General features: G+C 53.3%; 1 long non-coding RNA gene across 1 annotated transcript in view; it reads left to right on the top strand.

Moving 5' to 3' along the window:
• Window positions 1-3,511: 3,511 nt before the first annotated feature.
• Window positions 3,512-13,053, top strand: part of LOC105532859 — a 16,619-nt gene continuing 7,077 nt past the window's right edge. The window contains exons 1-3 of the long non-coding RNA XR_001005055.1: window positions 3,512-3,577; window positions 5,429-5,553; window positions 9,014-9,320. This is a non-coding gene — a long non-coding RNA (uncharacterized LOC105532859). The remainder of the gene's footprint in view (window positions 3,578-5,428; window positions 5,554-9,013; window positions 9,321-13,053) is intronic.

The raw sequence follows: 13,053 nt of genomic DNA, 5'->3' as shown, positions 1-13,053 counted from the left end.
TTTTTTGTGAGACAGAGTCTCGCTGTGTCACCTAGGCTGGAGTGCAGTGGTGCAATCTCGGCTCACTGCAACCTCTACCTCCTGGGTTCAAGTGATTCTCCTGCCTCAGCCTCCGGAGTAGCTGGGACTACAGGTGCGCACCATCACACTGAGCTAATTTTTGTATTTTTAGTAGAAACGGGGTTTCACCATGTTGGCCAGGCTGGTCTGGATCTCCTGACCTCGTGGTCCGCCTGCCTCAGCCTCCCAAAGTGGTAGGATTACAGGCGTGAGCCACCACGCTCGGCCCAAGGTTCTGTTTTTATTCAGGCATCTTAGGGCTTAGAGGTAAACTTGACCATGTCATTCCACACATAAGCCCTTCCCCGGCTCCTCACTGACCTCAGATGATGGTCCATGCTGGGAGTGGCCTCAAGGCCTTCTGGGACCTGGCATGGGCCAAGCCCTCCCACTTGGGGGCTTTCTTCCCCTTCCTCTCTCTCCTCCAGAAACACAAATTGAAACATGCCAATGTCTGTCTTCCCTCTACAGCCTCACACTTGCTGCCTCCTCTGCCTGGAACTCTCCCTCTGCTCTCACAGGGCTTCCTAAATGTCACTTCCTCCAGGAAGCCCTCCCTGATGACTTGAGCCCCTTTAGTTTGTGCTCAGGCTCACCCTGCACGTCTTGGTTGCACTCATCACTGTAATGATCTAAAACACATGTCTGCTTATGAGACCCGCATCCCACCCCCTCCCCGTGCTGGGGCCACTCTTGGATTTTCATGCCTGTTACCAGCACCCAGGGGAAGCTCCGGAAATGTCTGCTGGGTGAGTCATTAACACGCAACCTGTTGATCCAGGTTGGTAATCAGAGGCCGGGCCTGCCAGCAAATCACCTGACCCGGTCACCCACAGCCTGGGAAGGACTGTGGCGGCCGCCACCCAGCTCCCTCCTTCCTCCGCTTGAAGGCTCTGCCTGGAAGGAACGAAGGGGTTAAGTGTTTCTGGCGGCCTCGTGCTGTGTCTGCTGCAGATCCCCCTTCCGGGGCTGCAGCAACCCGAGGTTGGCGAGGAATGTTTGCAATGCAGAGCTAGGAGGAGGGCGGGCTGCTGGAGGTGGGGGCCGAGGCAGGCCCGCGGCCAGGCTCCCCAGTTGAGCAATGGCCCTGCTGGTTCCTGTAACTCGGACCCCTCCCGCCTTTTCCCGCCCTGCCAGCTTCCTCCACCCCGGCTGGGCTGCCTGCCGGGCAGTGGGGGCGGCCTGCACTTGGTTGCAGAGGGAGGTGGAGGGACAGAGGCCCAGATAGCCTGGAGGTCAGGACTGAAAGACAGGGGCTCCCTGAGAGACAGAGCAGGGGTGCAGTCGGCTCAGCCACCCTAGCCCAGAGAAGCGGGGCCCTTTCCAAGGTCACACAGCGAGACACCAGTGAATTGGGCCACAGCTCTTGGTCTGGCCTCTTTAGTTCCCATAACTCTAGGCTGCAACTCTCACACACAGCATGGAGGTCACATTGCCACTCACCTGGGAAGCTTTGAACTACAGGGGACCCTCTCCCAACTGAAGGCAAAGCCCTCTCACCCCAGTGCCCTGGGTTGGCCTCTTCACCTAATCCCCAGGGTCTCAGAGAGGACAGTGCACCCCCTGGTCTAGGTGCACCCCCCATCCTGCCATTAACTCCCCAGCACTGCCCACTGCCCGGCCAGGTCTTGGGGACCTTGTTCCTCGTTTCTGGGAGTATGAAGGAAATGAATGAAGGCCAAACTTGAGCTGGTTCTCGAAAACCCTCTCTCCCCTCTTCCTCCGGGTCTTTTCAAGGAAGGACCGAACCGGGCACGGTGGCTCATGCCTGTAATCCCAGCACTTTGGGAGGCTGAGGTAGGTGGATCACCTGAGATCAGGAGTTCGAGATCAGCCTGGCCAACATAGTGAAACCCCGTTTCTACTAAAAATACAAAAAATTAGCTGGGCATGGTGGCGGGTGCCTGTAATCCCAGCTATTCTGGAGGCTGAGGCAGGAGAATCGCTTGAACCCAGGAGTTGGAGGTTGCAGTGACCTGAGATCGTGCCACTGCACTCCAGCGTGGGTAACAAGAGCAAAACACCATCTCAAAAAAAAAAAAAAAAAAAAAAGAAGGATCTTCGTGAGTACCACATATTCACGTGGGCTCAGACACAAAACTCAACTCTTTCTCCACAAGCACCCCCCTCCTTTGGGGGGGAACTGTGTCCCTTGACACTATGGGATGAGCTCCTCCCTCTGCCGGCAGTATTTCCTTCCTGGGGGACCTCTGGGGAGGTGGCCTTGCAGTCAGGCACATCTGGCTTGAATCCCAGCAGCACCACCTTCCAGCTTCCTGGCTTTGCCACACCTCTCTGAGCCTCGGTTTCCTTATCTGTGCCTTGGAATTCAGAGAAGCCCCAGTCTCACTCGGCTAAGGCTCAGGGCCAGTTGCCTTTTCCTGGCCCCACAGATGAATGGTCAGTTTGGGGGTATGCACCCATCCCTGCCCTGGGCTTTGCCCAAGACAGGCTGTGGGCAGCCCTCAGAGGCGCCAGCGTGGCCACACCTGGCTGAAATCAGCGGGTGGTGGGAGCACACAGCAGGGACCCGGTGCCCTCTAGAACACAGCAGTTCCCGTGAAAATCAAAACACCCCATTTTACAGGTAAGGAGGCTCGGGGAGGAATGGCTTGCCACACCATGCAGATATAAAGAGGGATATTCACCCAGAAAAACATACCAATAACACCAAGGGCCCTCCTACACACTGTTCTGCCACTATTTATTGAGCACTTACTACATGCTCGGCAATGAGCCAAGTGCTTTACGAGGCTGACCTATTTCAATCCAACGACATACCTAAGAGGGAGGCATGTGGATCCCCCTTTTTCGGAAAACAGTGAGGTTGATGCATTTGCCCAAGATCACACAGCTCATGGGGAGTGCAGCCTGACTTTGAACTCAGGCTGCCTGCCTCCAGAGCCTGTGTTCTTGGCCATCCTTCTCTGCACCTGGCTTAGAGACCCAGGCTCTGCATAGAGGGGCCCAGTGTTCTTGGGTTAGTCCCTTAAGTCCCAGAGTAGCAAAAGGGAAAGGAATTATCTTCAGTGACGGGGTGGGGGTGGGCACTCAGAGAGGGGACCCCTCTTACAGCAGGGCACACAGCCGGCTGAGCCAGGACCCACCACACTCACTCCCCGGCCCCTGGCTCCCAGTGGGTGGCTCCTCCATGGCCGGGAAGGACCCCCACGGCTGCTCCTGCAGGCAGATGGACAGACCGTGGCCCCCTCCCACGGCCTGCGGGCTGTGTGGCATCGCCACCTCCTCCCGAGCAGGCTGCCTTTAAGAAACCAGAAGATTGATTTCCTGGCAGGCTCTACGCCGAGGAGCCCGTCCAAATGGTTTGCATGTCTGCATTTTTTACTGCTCCGTTTAATATGTATGCAAATGCCGGCCGGCTGCGCCCGCCGCGCGGCTGCACAGTCACACGCGGCGCCCCATTAAAGCGGCCGTCCCGGGCGCGCGCCTCATTCGAGGCGACGGGCTCCGGGCCCTGATAGATGGGGTGCGGGGACGGAGACAAATGACGGCCTTTGTAATTTCTTTCTGTCTTTTTCCGGGGGAGGGGGAACTCGCAGAGGAGATTTAAATATATGCAAAATTGTTTGTGGGCTGGGGGTGGGGCGGAAACCTGAAAGGGGCGAGGGGAGAGGAGCCGGTGTATTCCTGGTGGGAGTCGGGCTGCAGGCTGGAGGGGAGCGGGGCCCCCACAGTCACCTTCTGGCGGAGACAGCCGAGCGAGCCGCTCTGCTCCTGATAAGCAGGCCCAGTCCTCTGGGAAGCGTGGGCTTCAGCCGCAGAGAAAAGGAAAATGCTGGTTATTTTCGGCCCCGTTACACGCGGGAAGCCGGGGATGGTGGTTTTTCCCCCATCGCACCACCACTTTCTTTTCTTGGGCTTCCAGGGCTTATAACTTAATCGGTGCGGTGTCATTTAAGTTTCACATTACCCCATGAGGTGGGTCTCGGGATCACACCCATTGTGCAGATGGGGAAACTGAGGTTTGAGGGCGTGAAGTCCCTTGGGGAGGGTTGCAGAGAGAGTGGGTGGGGCTTGGGTCCCTCCAGAGCGCTGTCTTTGACCCCCACGGCCCTCTGCTGTCTCTCTGGCTCTCGGCGGTGGGGTGTCCGCGTGCCTGCGTGTGCCCCAGATCTGTCCGGACTCGCCCCATACCGTGAGCCAGCCCCCTCCTCCTGCCTGCCCCCCACACGCGCACTAGGTGACACAGGCCCACAGCCCAGCGAGCTGGGGGACTGAGCCTCACATTTTCCAAATATTGCTTAAGCCTAAAATCCAAGATGCTGGTTTTAAAGGAATCTTTCCTAATTTCTCAGGATTTTAGGCCACATGGCAGCTGGGGGCAGCAAGATTTCTGAGAGGAGGCTCCAGCCTCAAGAGAGACCCACTGTGGGGCAGACCGCTCAGACCCACTGGAGATCCAGAGTTACACACTGCTGTGTTCGCGTGTGTGCGCCTGTGCCCGTGTGTGCTTGGGTGTGTCATGTCATTGTGAGTGTGCTGGTGTGTGTGCACCAGTGGGAGTAGGGGAGTGTGTATTAGTGCGTGTGTGAGTTTCAGTGTGTATGTGTTAGTGTGTTACAGGAAAGCGGTCCTGATCCGGACCCAAAGAGAGGGTTCTTGGATCTCGCGCAAGAAAGAATTCAGGATGAGTCCACAGTGCAAAGCAAAAGCAAGTTTATAAAGAAAGTACAAGGGATTGGGTGCGGTGTGCTCTCGCCTGTAATCCCAGCACTCTGGGTGGCCGAGGCGGACGGATCATCTGAGGTAAGGAGTTTGAGACCATCCTGGCCAACATATAGTGAAACCCTGTCTCTACTAAAAAAAAAAAAAAAAAAAAAAAAAAAAAATTAGCTGAGTGTAGTGGCAAACGCTTGTAGTCTCAGCTACTTGGGAAGCTGAGGTAGGATAATCGCTTGAATCTGGGAGGCGGAGGTTGCAGTGAGCCGAGATCATGCCACTGCGCTCCAGCCTGGGCAGAGCAAGAATCCGTCACACACACAAAAAAAATAAAAAAGAAAAATAAATAATAAAAAAGAAAAAGAAAGGATAGTGGTAAAAAGACAGCTACCTCCACAGACAGAGTAGGACGTTCCCGAACGTTCCCGAACATTCCCGAAAGTAAGAGAAGGACCGCATCCATCCTAGCTACATGCTTGTATATAGGGGGAGATTTGCTCTGCTACAAGTGTTTGTGTAAAGGATTAATTTTCTTAATTACTATATTTTGCAAGAATCGATATTATTATCTTTAAAGCAAAATTAGGAATGCCTTTGTTCTCCAGATATGGGGATATCTGGACACTCCTAAGTCTGGGTCTGTTTTAGTAAACATTATTAGTTTGTTGCCTTAACCGTAAACATCTAGAGGCTCGGAATACCTACCTTTCTGGTAATGTGGCCCAGCAGGTCCCAGCCTCGTTTTCCAGCCCTTACTCAAATGGAGTCGCTCTGGTTCGAACACCTCTGACAAGTGTGTGCCTGCGTGTCAGGGTGACTATGGGGCTGTATGTACAGACGTGTCGGTGTGTACACGTGTGTGTCAGTGCGCATGTATGAATGTGTGCTGTCGTTGGCTGGCAGGCAGCTGGAGTGCGAATTTCCCTGAGGGCTTTCACTTCCCTGTGGTTCAGGCTGGGGCCTTCCCCGCTCTCCCCCAGCCCCAGAGCTGCCCCACTAGACAGGGAAAGCCTCTGGAATGAGGGAACAGGATATGGCTTCAGGAGGCTCCCACAAGCCGGAGGCAACCCTGAGCTTTGCATAGATGGGAAGGACTTGGATTGTTGGGGCTGGGCTGGAGCCTGGGAATCCTGGGCCGGAATTGAGGGGCACAGACAGCTCTCTAGAGAAGCCCTCTGCGTGTGCGTGTGTCCTTCCAGATCTGTGCATGTTGAGTCACTCGGGGAAGTGGCTCTCCTCATGTAAATGTCTTCAGGATGAAGGGAGGTCCTTCTGGTGTCTGAACTTGAGCTTCTCTGGGGGCAGAACCTGGGCTCTGGGGGCTGCTATTTGGGAAATCACCTTCCCTGCCGCCCCCTGGGCCAATGCCCTGAGGATGCTGGAGGGGTCCTTGAGCCCTGGTGGGGGTAGGGTGTGTGTGTGGGAGAGAGAGCCAGAGAGTGTGTGTCTGTGAGCAGGAGTGTATGTAAATGTATGTGAGTGAGGATGTGTATATGTGCGTTGGTGTGTGCGAGTTGTGTATGTGTGAGGTTGTGTCGGGGTGAGGGTGTGTGAGTTGGTGTGTGTGAGTGTGTGAGGTTGTGTTGGGAGTGAGGGTGTGTGCGTGTGAATTGGTGTGTGTGAGGGTGTGTGCATGTGAATTGGTGTATGTGAGTTGTGTGTGTGTGAGATTGTGTTGGGTGGGGGCAAGGGTGTATGCGTGGGTCTGTGTGTGAGTTGTGTATGAGGGACGATGTGTGCATGGGAGTTGTGAGTGAGGGTGTGTGAGGGTGTGTGTGTGAAAATGTGGGTGTGAGTTGGTGTGTGTGAGTTGTGTATGTGTGAGGTGTTGGGGGTGAGGGTGTGTGAGTTGGTGAGTTGCGTGTGTGTGAGGGTGTGTGAGTTGGTGTGTGTGAGTTGATGTGTATTTGAGTTAGTGTGTGTTGGGGTGCATGTGAGTTGGTGTGTGTGAGTTGGTATTAGTGTGAGTTGTGTATGAGTTGGTGTGTGTTGGTGTGAGTTACTTGTGCATGTGAGTTGGTGTGTGTTAGTGTGAGTTGTGTATGTGTGTGTGTTGGTGTGACTTGTGTATGTGTGAGTTGGTATGCGTGTGAGTTGGTGTGTATGTTAGTTGGTGTGTGAGTTGTGTATGAGTTGGTGTGTATGTGAGTTGATGTGTGAGTTGTGTATGTGTGAGTTGTGTATGTGTGAGTTGGTGTGTGAGTTGTGTATGTGTGAGTTGGTGTGCATGTAAGTTGGTGTGTGTGAGTTGGTGTGAGTTGTGTATGTGTGAGTTGATGTGCGTGTGAGTTGGTGTGAGTTGGTGTGTGTTAATGTGAGTTGTGTATGCGTGAGTTGATGCATGTTGGTGTGTGAGTGGCTTGTGTATGTGTGAGCTGATATCCATGTGAGTTAGTGTATGTGAATTGGTGGTATGTGAGTTGGTGTGTGAGTTGTGTGTGTGTGTTGGTATACATGTGAGTTGGTGTGTGAGTTGGCTTGTGAGTTGTGTATGTGTGAGTTGGTGTTCATGTGAGTTGGTGTGAGTCCGTGTGTGAGTTGGCGTGTGAGTTGTATATGAGTTGGTGTGAGTTGTGTATGCGTGAGTTGGTGTGCAAGTTGGTGTGCATGTAAGTTGGTGTGTGTGTGAGTTGTGTATGTGTGACTTGGTGTGCATGTGAGTTGGTGTGTGAGTTGGTGTTAGTGTGAGTTGTGTTTGCGTGAGTTGATGTGTGTTGGTGTGTGAGTGGTTTGTGTATGTGTGAGTTGGTATCCATGTGAGTTGGTGTATGTGAATTGGTGGTATGTGAGTTGGTGTGTGAGTTGTGTGTGTATGTGTGTTGGTGTACATGTGAGTTGGTGTGAGTTGGCGTGTGAGTTGTGTATGTGTGAGTTGGTGTTCATGTGAGTTGGTATGAGTCTGTGTGTGAGTTGGCGTGTATGAGAGTTGGTGTGAGTTGTGTATGCGTGAGTTGGTGTGCAAGTTGGTGTGCATGTAAGTTGGTATGTGTGTGAGTTGTGTATGTGTGAGAGTTGTGTATGTGTGAGTTGGTGTGCGTGTGAGTTGGCGTGTGAGTTGGTGTGTGTTAGTGTGAGTTGTGTATGCGTGAGTTGATGTGTGTTGGTGTGTGAGTGAGTGGCTTGTGTATGTGTGAGTTGATATGCATGTGAATTGGTGTATGTGAATTGATGTGTGTGAATTGGTGTGTGAGTTGGCATGTGAGTTGGCATGTGAGTTGTGTATGTGTGAGTCGGTGTGCATGTGAGTTGGTGTGTATGTGAGTCGGTGTGTGAGTTGGCTTGTAAGCTGCTGTGTATGTGAGTTGGTGTGTGAGTTGTGTATGTGTGCATTGGTGTGTATGTGAGTTGGTGTGTGTGTGAGTTGTGAGCGTGTGAGTTGGTGTGTATGTGAGTTGGTGCGTGAGTTGTGTATGTGTGAATTGGTGTGCGTATGAGTTGGTGTGCGTGTGAGTTGTGTGTGTGTGAGGGAGGGTGTGTTTGTGGACAGGTGTGTGTGCACCTGGACTTGCCGGGAAGGTTGGGAGGGGCACATGAACCAAGGTTCTGTGACAGGCATTTCTGAGCTCCCCTGGCAGATCTGGCTTAGAAGGAGCTGCAGGGACCAGCACTGAGGGCCCTTCTGGCTTCCCTGGCCCAGGCCTCGGCGTCTTCCTGGCCTCATCTCTCTAGTCTCTGCAGTCCCCTGGGCTCTCCAGTCCCTCAGGGCGCTCTCCCTTGGAAGCCTGTGGAGAATATCACCACCTCTCTCTGCCCACCCAAGTCTCCCCGGGCACGGCAGACAGGATGGCCCCTCAGGCGGGCACCTCCCAGAACCTACGTCCCCACAGTGGCCCTGGGGTCCCCTCTGGCCTCACACCTGCTCCTCTTCCTCTCTTTCAAGATTTGCTGGGTGCTGGGCCCCAGAAGCCAGACCTCCTGGCATGTCGCGGTCGTCCTCACCGCTCGCTCCCTCCCTGCAGCATTCCCCAGCCCCCGGCCCACCTGCCTCCCACCGGCTTCCTGACCCAGGCTCCCAGGCACCTGGGCCTTCCCCTCGCGGCCACCTAGCTGTGTACTTTGTTTGGCTGCTGTCACCCCCAGGAAGGCGATCCCTGTGAGAACCCAAATAGCAGGTGCCCATCTGGGACCCCCACCCCCAGGCCCAGGGGAGGTTTCCTGGTCCTCGCTGTGGCGTGGCATGGCTCCTTCAACCCGGGGCTCACCCTCGGTGTCCATGAAGCCCAGCCGACGGTGACCCTAAGTCCTCCCTCGACTCGCCTGTGTTTGGGGATAGCCCATCCTTCCTGCAGGCTTTGTTTTGGTGTCACCCTGCCTGAGCTGGCCCCAACCACAGTAACAACAGTGATGCTGATGGGTGACTGCTCCCTGGAGCCTGCTCACGTGACCATGTAGAGAAAGTTCTTTCTCTGAGGACCATCTGGAATGGATGCGTGCACTAACCCTCTCTGAATACACCCTCCCCATGGGGCCCTCTGAAGCATCCCGTAGAGCCAGCCCCTACCCAGAGACCCTGAGTCCAGAGAATGCGCTGGGTGGTGAGGCTGGGGACGGATGCAGAGCCCTAGGTCTCCTCCCCAGAAGTAAGTACGGGGTTTGTGTAAATTGCTTGGTCAGGAGGGTGGGACCTGGGGTCTTCACTAGGCTTCCCCCAAACTGGGTTGAGCACGTAGTAGGTGCTCACTAAATAACTGTTGAAATAGATAAGCAAGGAGATTGGGTATGGTGACTTACACCTGAAATCCCAGCACTCTGGGAGGCTGAGGCGGGCAGAGCACCTGAGGTCAGGAGTTCAGGACTAGCCTGCCCAACAGGTTTAGTGATGAAACGCCGTCTCTACTAAAAAAATATATATATATATACAATTAGCTGGGCGCAGTGGCACATGCCTGTAACCCCAGCTGCTCGGGAGGCTGAGGCAGGAGAATTGCTTGCACTTGGGAGACGGAGATTGCGGTGAGCCAAGATTATGCCACTGCACTCCAGCCCCGGGGGCAACAGAGCACGACTCATCTCCAAAAAAAAAAAAAACAGAGGATGGAAGGATGGATGCAGGCATGGGTTTGGGCCACACAGTCTTGCTGGGCCTCCTGCCCATGGCCCTCCTGGGGTCCACACCCTCGCCCCCCAGCTAGCTGTGGTGCTGAGTGTCACCTGGTTGGGTCATGCCCTGACGCTGAGCAGGTTCACTGTGGCTCTCAAAGACCTTGTTGTTGGGGCTGAAACGCATCTGCACCTCCCCCTCAGTCCTCCGTCCCTCAGGGTGGGTGTTTATTCCCAAGCAAGGGGTCACCCAAAGAGCAGCCCGAAACCTCCCTTGAGTCCTGAGGAAGGGACAGCCAGAGGCTGGTCTGGGAGGAGGTGCAGCAGGCGTTGGGAGCAGCCACTCCAAGTTCAGTGACCATGTTTGTCTGAGCTGAAAAATGAGGACACAGGATGTAGCTGAGGGCTTTCTCAGGTTGGTTCATTTAATGAAGGGGAAAAAAGCCTTCCAAGGGTATGAAAGTTAAAGCTTATTTAGTTATGTGGGGAATAGCTTGTTTTTGTGGAAGGAACCTGAGTTTCCAAAACCAGGCTTTTTCTGGGAAGGAATAATTCCATTTGGCTAATATTTGGGGGGCACCTGGACCAACCTTGTCTTTAGTGGGAAGCAAAGCAGGCGTGATCCTGGCCTCACAGAGCAACATAGGGAGACCAACAATCTTCCAATAATTTCACAGTTCAGAGGCCTTTTAGGAGGTAGCTGATGAAGCGGGGGAGCGGGATGGGGTCGGGGAAGCACATTCCAGGCGGGGAACAGCATATGCAAAGGCCTCGTGGCTGGAGGGAGAACTTTGAGTTTGAGGGACAGGAGGGCAGCCCCGAATGTGATGAGCGACAGGCAGAGGAGGATGGCGATGTGGGCAGAGGTCAGTCCGGGCGGTGGCCAGCAGCCATGAGAGTGTGATGGGCTCTCTCTGGCAAGCAGTGGGAGCCATGGATGGTTGGACACAGGCGTGACCTGGTCATCCTGGTGGATATTGATGGTGATGAGGAGAAGGATGGTGTTGATAATCGTAGGAGGCACTGAGTACTTACCACGTGCCAAGCACCATTTCACAGATCGAAGTGAGGGCTGGGGAGGTGAAGTGACTTATCCAGGTCACACCACTGGCGAATGGTAGAAATGGGACTCAGACCGCATCTGTCTGGCCACACAGTCCACACGCTCGTCCTGCATGTCCTGTACACACTGTACACAGAGCTGCCCTTTGTCTGGATGCGGAAGCTGAGGGACGTGCAGACGACCCTGTCACCTGCCTCCCTGTGGTGCTGACTCCTCTCCGCTCTGAGTTCCAGGCTGGGTGGGATTGCAGGTCACAGGGTTGGCTGGAGCTGGAAAAGCCCAGCTCAGTTCCTGCTGAGGCCCAGCAGGGGAAGTAGAGGTTGCAACATCAGGGGAGGCTGAGGTTCCGGAGGAGTTGGGCCCCCAGCATGTTCACTGGGGCACAGGTCACGCCACAGCCGCAGCCACACTAGCTTGTTTGGGGGTCGAGGACTCCCACAACATCCCCGGGAGGAGGGTGGCACTGGGACCTTCATTTCTTCATTTCCTCCTGCGGAAGCAGAACCAGGTGACTGCGCTGCTGTAGACCCACCAGCGGCTTTGAAAAAACCCTTATCAGGCCGGGAGAGGTGGCTCATGACTGTAATTCCAGCACTTTGGGAGGCTAAGGCAGGCAGATCACTTGAGGTCAGGAGTTCAAGACCAGCCTGATCAACAGGGTGAAACCCTATCTCTACCCAAAATACAAAAACTAGTCAGGTGTGGTGGCATGCATCTGTAATCCCATTACTCGGGAGGCTGAGGCAGGAGAATCGCTTGAACCTGGGAGGCGGAGGTTGCAGTGAACCAAGATTGTGCCACTGCACTCCAGCCTGGGAGACACAGTAAGACTCTGTCTCAAAAAAAAAAAAAAAAAGAAAAGAAAAAGAAAAAGAAAAGAAAAGAGAAAAGAAAAAGCTCTTATCCCCTCATTAATCATTAGGGAAATGCAGATGGAAACCTGGACGAGATGTCCCCTCCACCCATGAGCATGGCTACCATCAGGAACCAGAAAGAACAAGGGCTGGTGGGGAGGAGATAGATAAACTGGATCTCTCGAGCATTGTTGTGGGAATGAAAATGGTGCAGCCGCCGTGGAAAACAGCATGGCAGTTCCTCAAAAAAAGTAAAAATAGAATTACCATATGATCTAGCATTTCCACTTCTGGGTATGTACCCAAATGCATTGAAAGCAAGGCCTCGAAGACATATTCATGCTCCCATCTTCATAGCAACATCACTCACAATAGCCAGAAGGTGGAAGCAACTCAAGTGTCCTTGAATGTGGGAATAAACAAAATTTGATACGTACGTACAATGGAATATTATTTAGCCATAAAAAGGAAATTCTGACACACGCTATAACATGGATGAACCTTGAAGACATTGTGCTAAGTAAAATAGCCTGTCACAAAAGGACAAATACAATAGGATTCCACTTATGGGAGGCTCTAAAGAAGTCACATTCGTAGAGAGAGAGTGGAATGGCGATGTCCAGGAAGGAGGAGTTAGTATTTCACGGGTTCAGAGTTTAAGTTTTACAGGATGAAAAGAGTGCCTTGGGTGGATGCTGGTGACAGTTGCACAATAGCGTGAATGTTTTTAACACTACTGAACTATACACTTAAAAATGGTTAAGATGGCACATTTTATGTGTATTTTAAAAACTTTTTATTCCCAGTTCTCCTATGTTACTGACAGTTGGCTTTCTTTTTTTTTTTTTTTTTTCATTTTTCTTTTTCGAGACAGGGTCTCCCTCTGTCACTCAGGCTGAAGTGTTGTAGAATGACCGCGGCTCACTGCAGCCCTGAACTCCTGGGCTCAAGCAATCCTCCCACCTCAGCCTCCGGAGTAGCTACCACATCCAGCTAGTTTTTCACTTGTTTGTGGACGTAGGGTCTCATTATGTTGCTCAGGCTGGTCTAGTACTCCTGGCCTCAAGCCATTCTCCTGTCTGGGCCTCCCAAAGCGCTGGGATTACAGGTGTGAACCAACTCCTGGCCTTAAGTTACTTGCTTTTGTGAGAAATAAAAATACCAGACGGTAATTGGCATTAGAGCAGTCAAGAATCTCAGATGCTAGTGTTCCTGGACAAGTAACCTTGCCTCTCTGAGGCTCAGTTTCCTCATGGGGAGATGGGGTCGTGATGGCACCTCCCTCCTGGAGCCACTGTGAGGGTCCATGATGCCTCCAAGGTGCTCTGCCTAGCGGCCAATGTGCAGTGAGCACCC

This window comes from Mandrillus leucophaeus, unplaced genomic scaffold (genome assembly GCF_000951045.1).
Source record: "Mandrillus leucophaeus isolate KB7577 unplaced genomic scaffold, Mleu.le_1.0 Scaffold99, whole genome shotgun sequence".
NCBI classification, from domain to species: domain Eukaryota; kingdom Metazoa; phylum Chordata; class Mammalia; order Primates; family Cercopithecidae; genus Mandrillus; species Mandrillus leucophaeus.
This window is presented reverse-complemented; position numbering and strand designations above follow the sequence as displayed.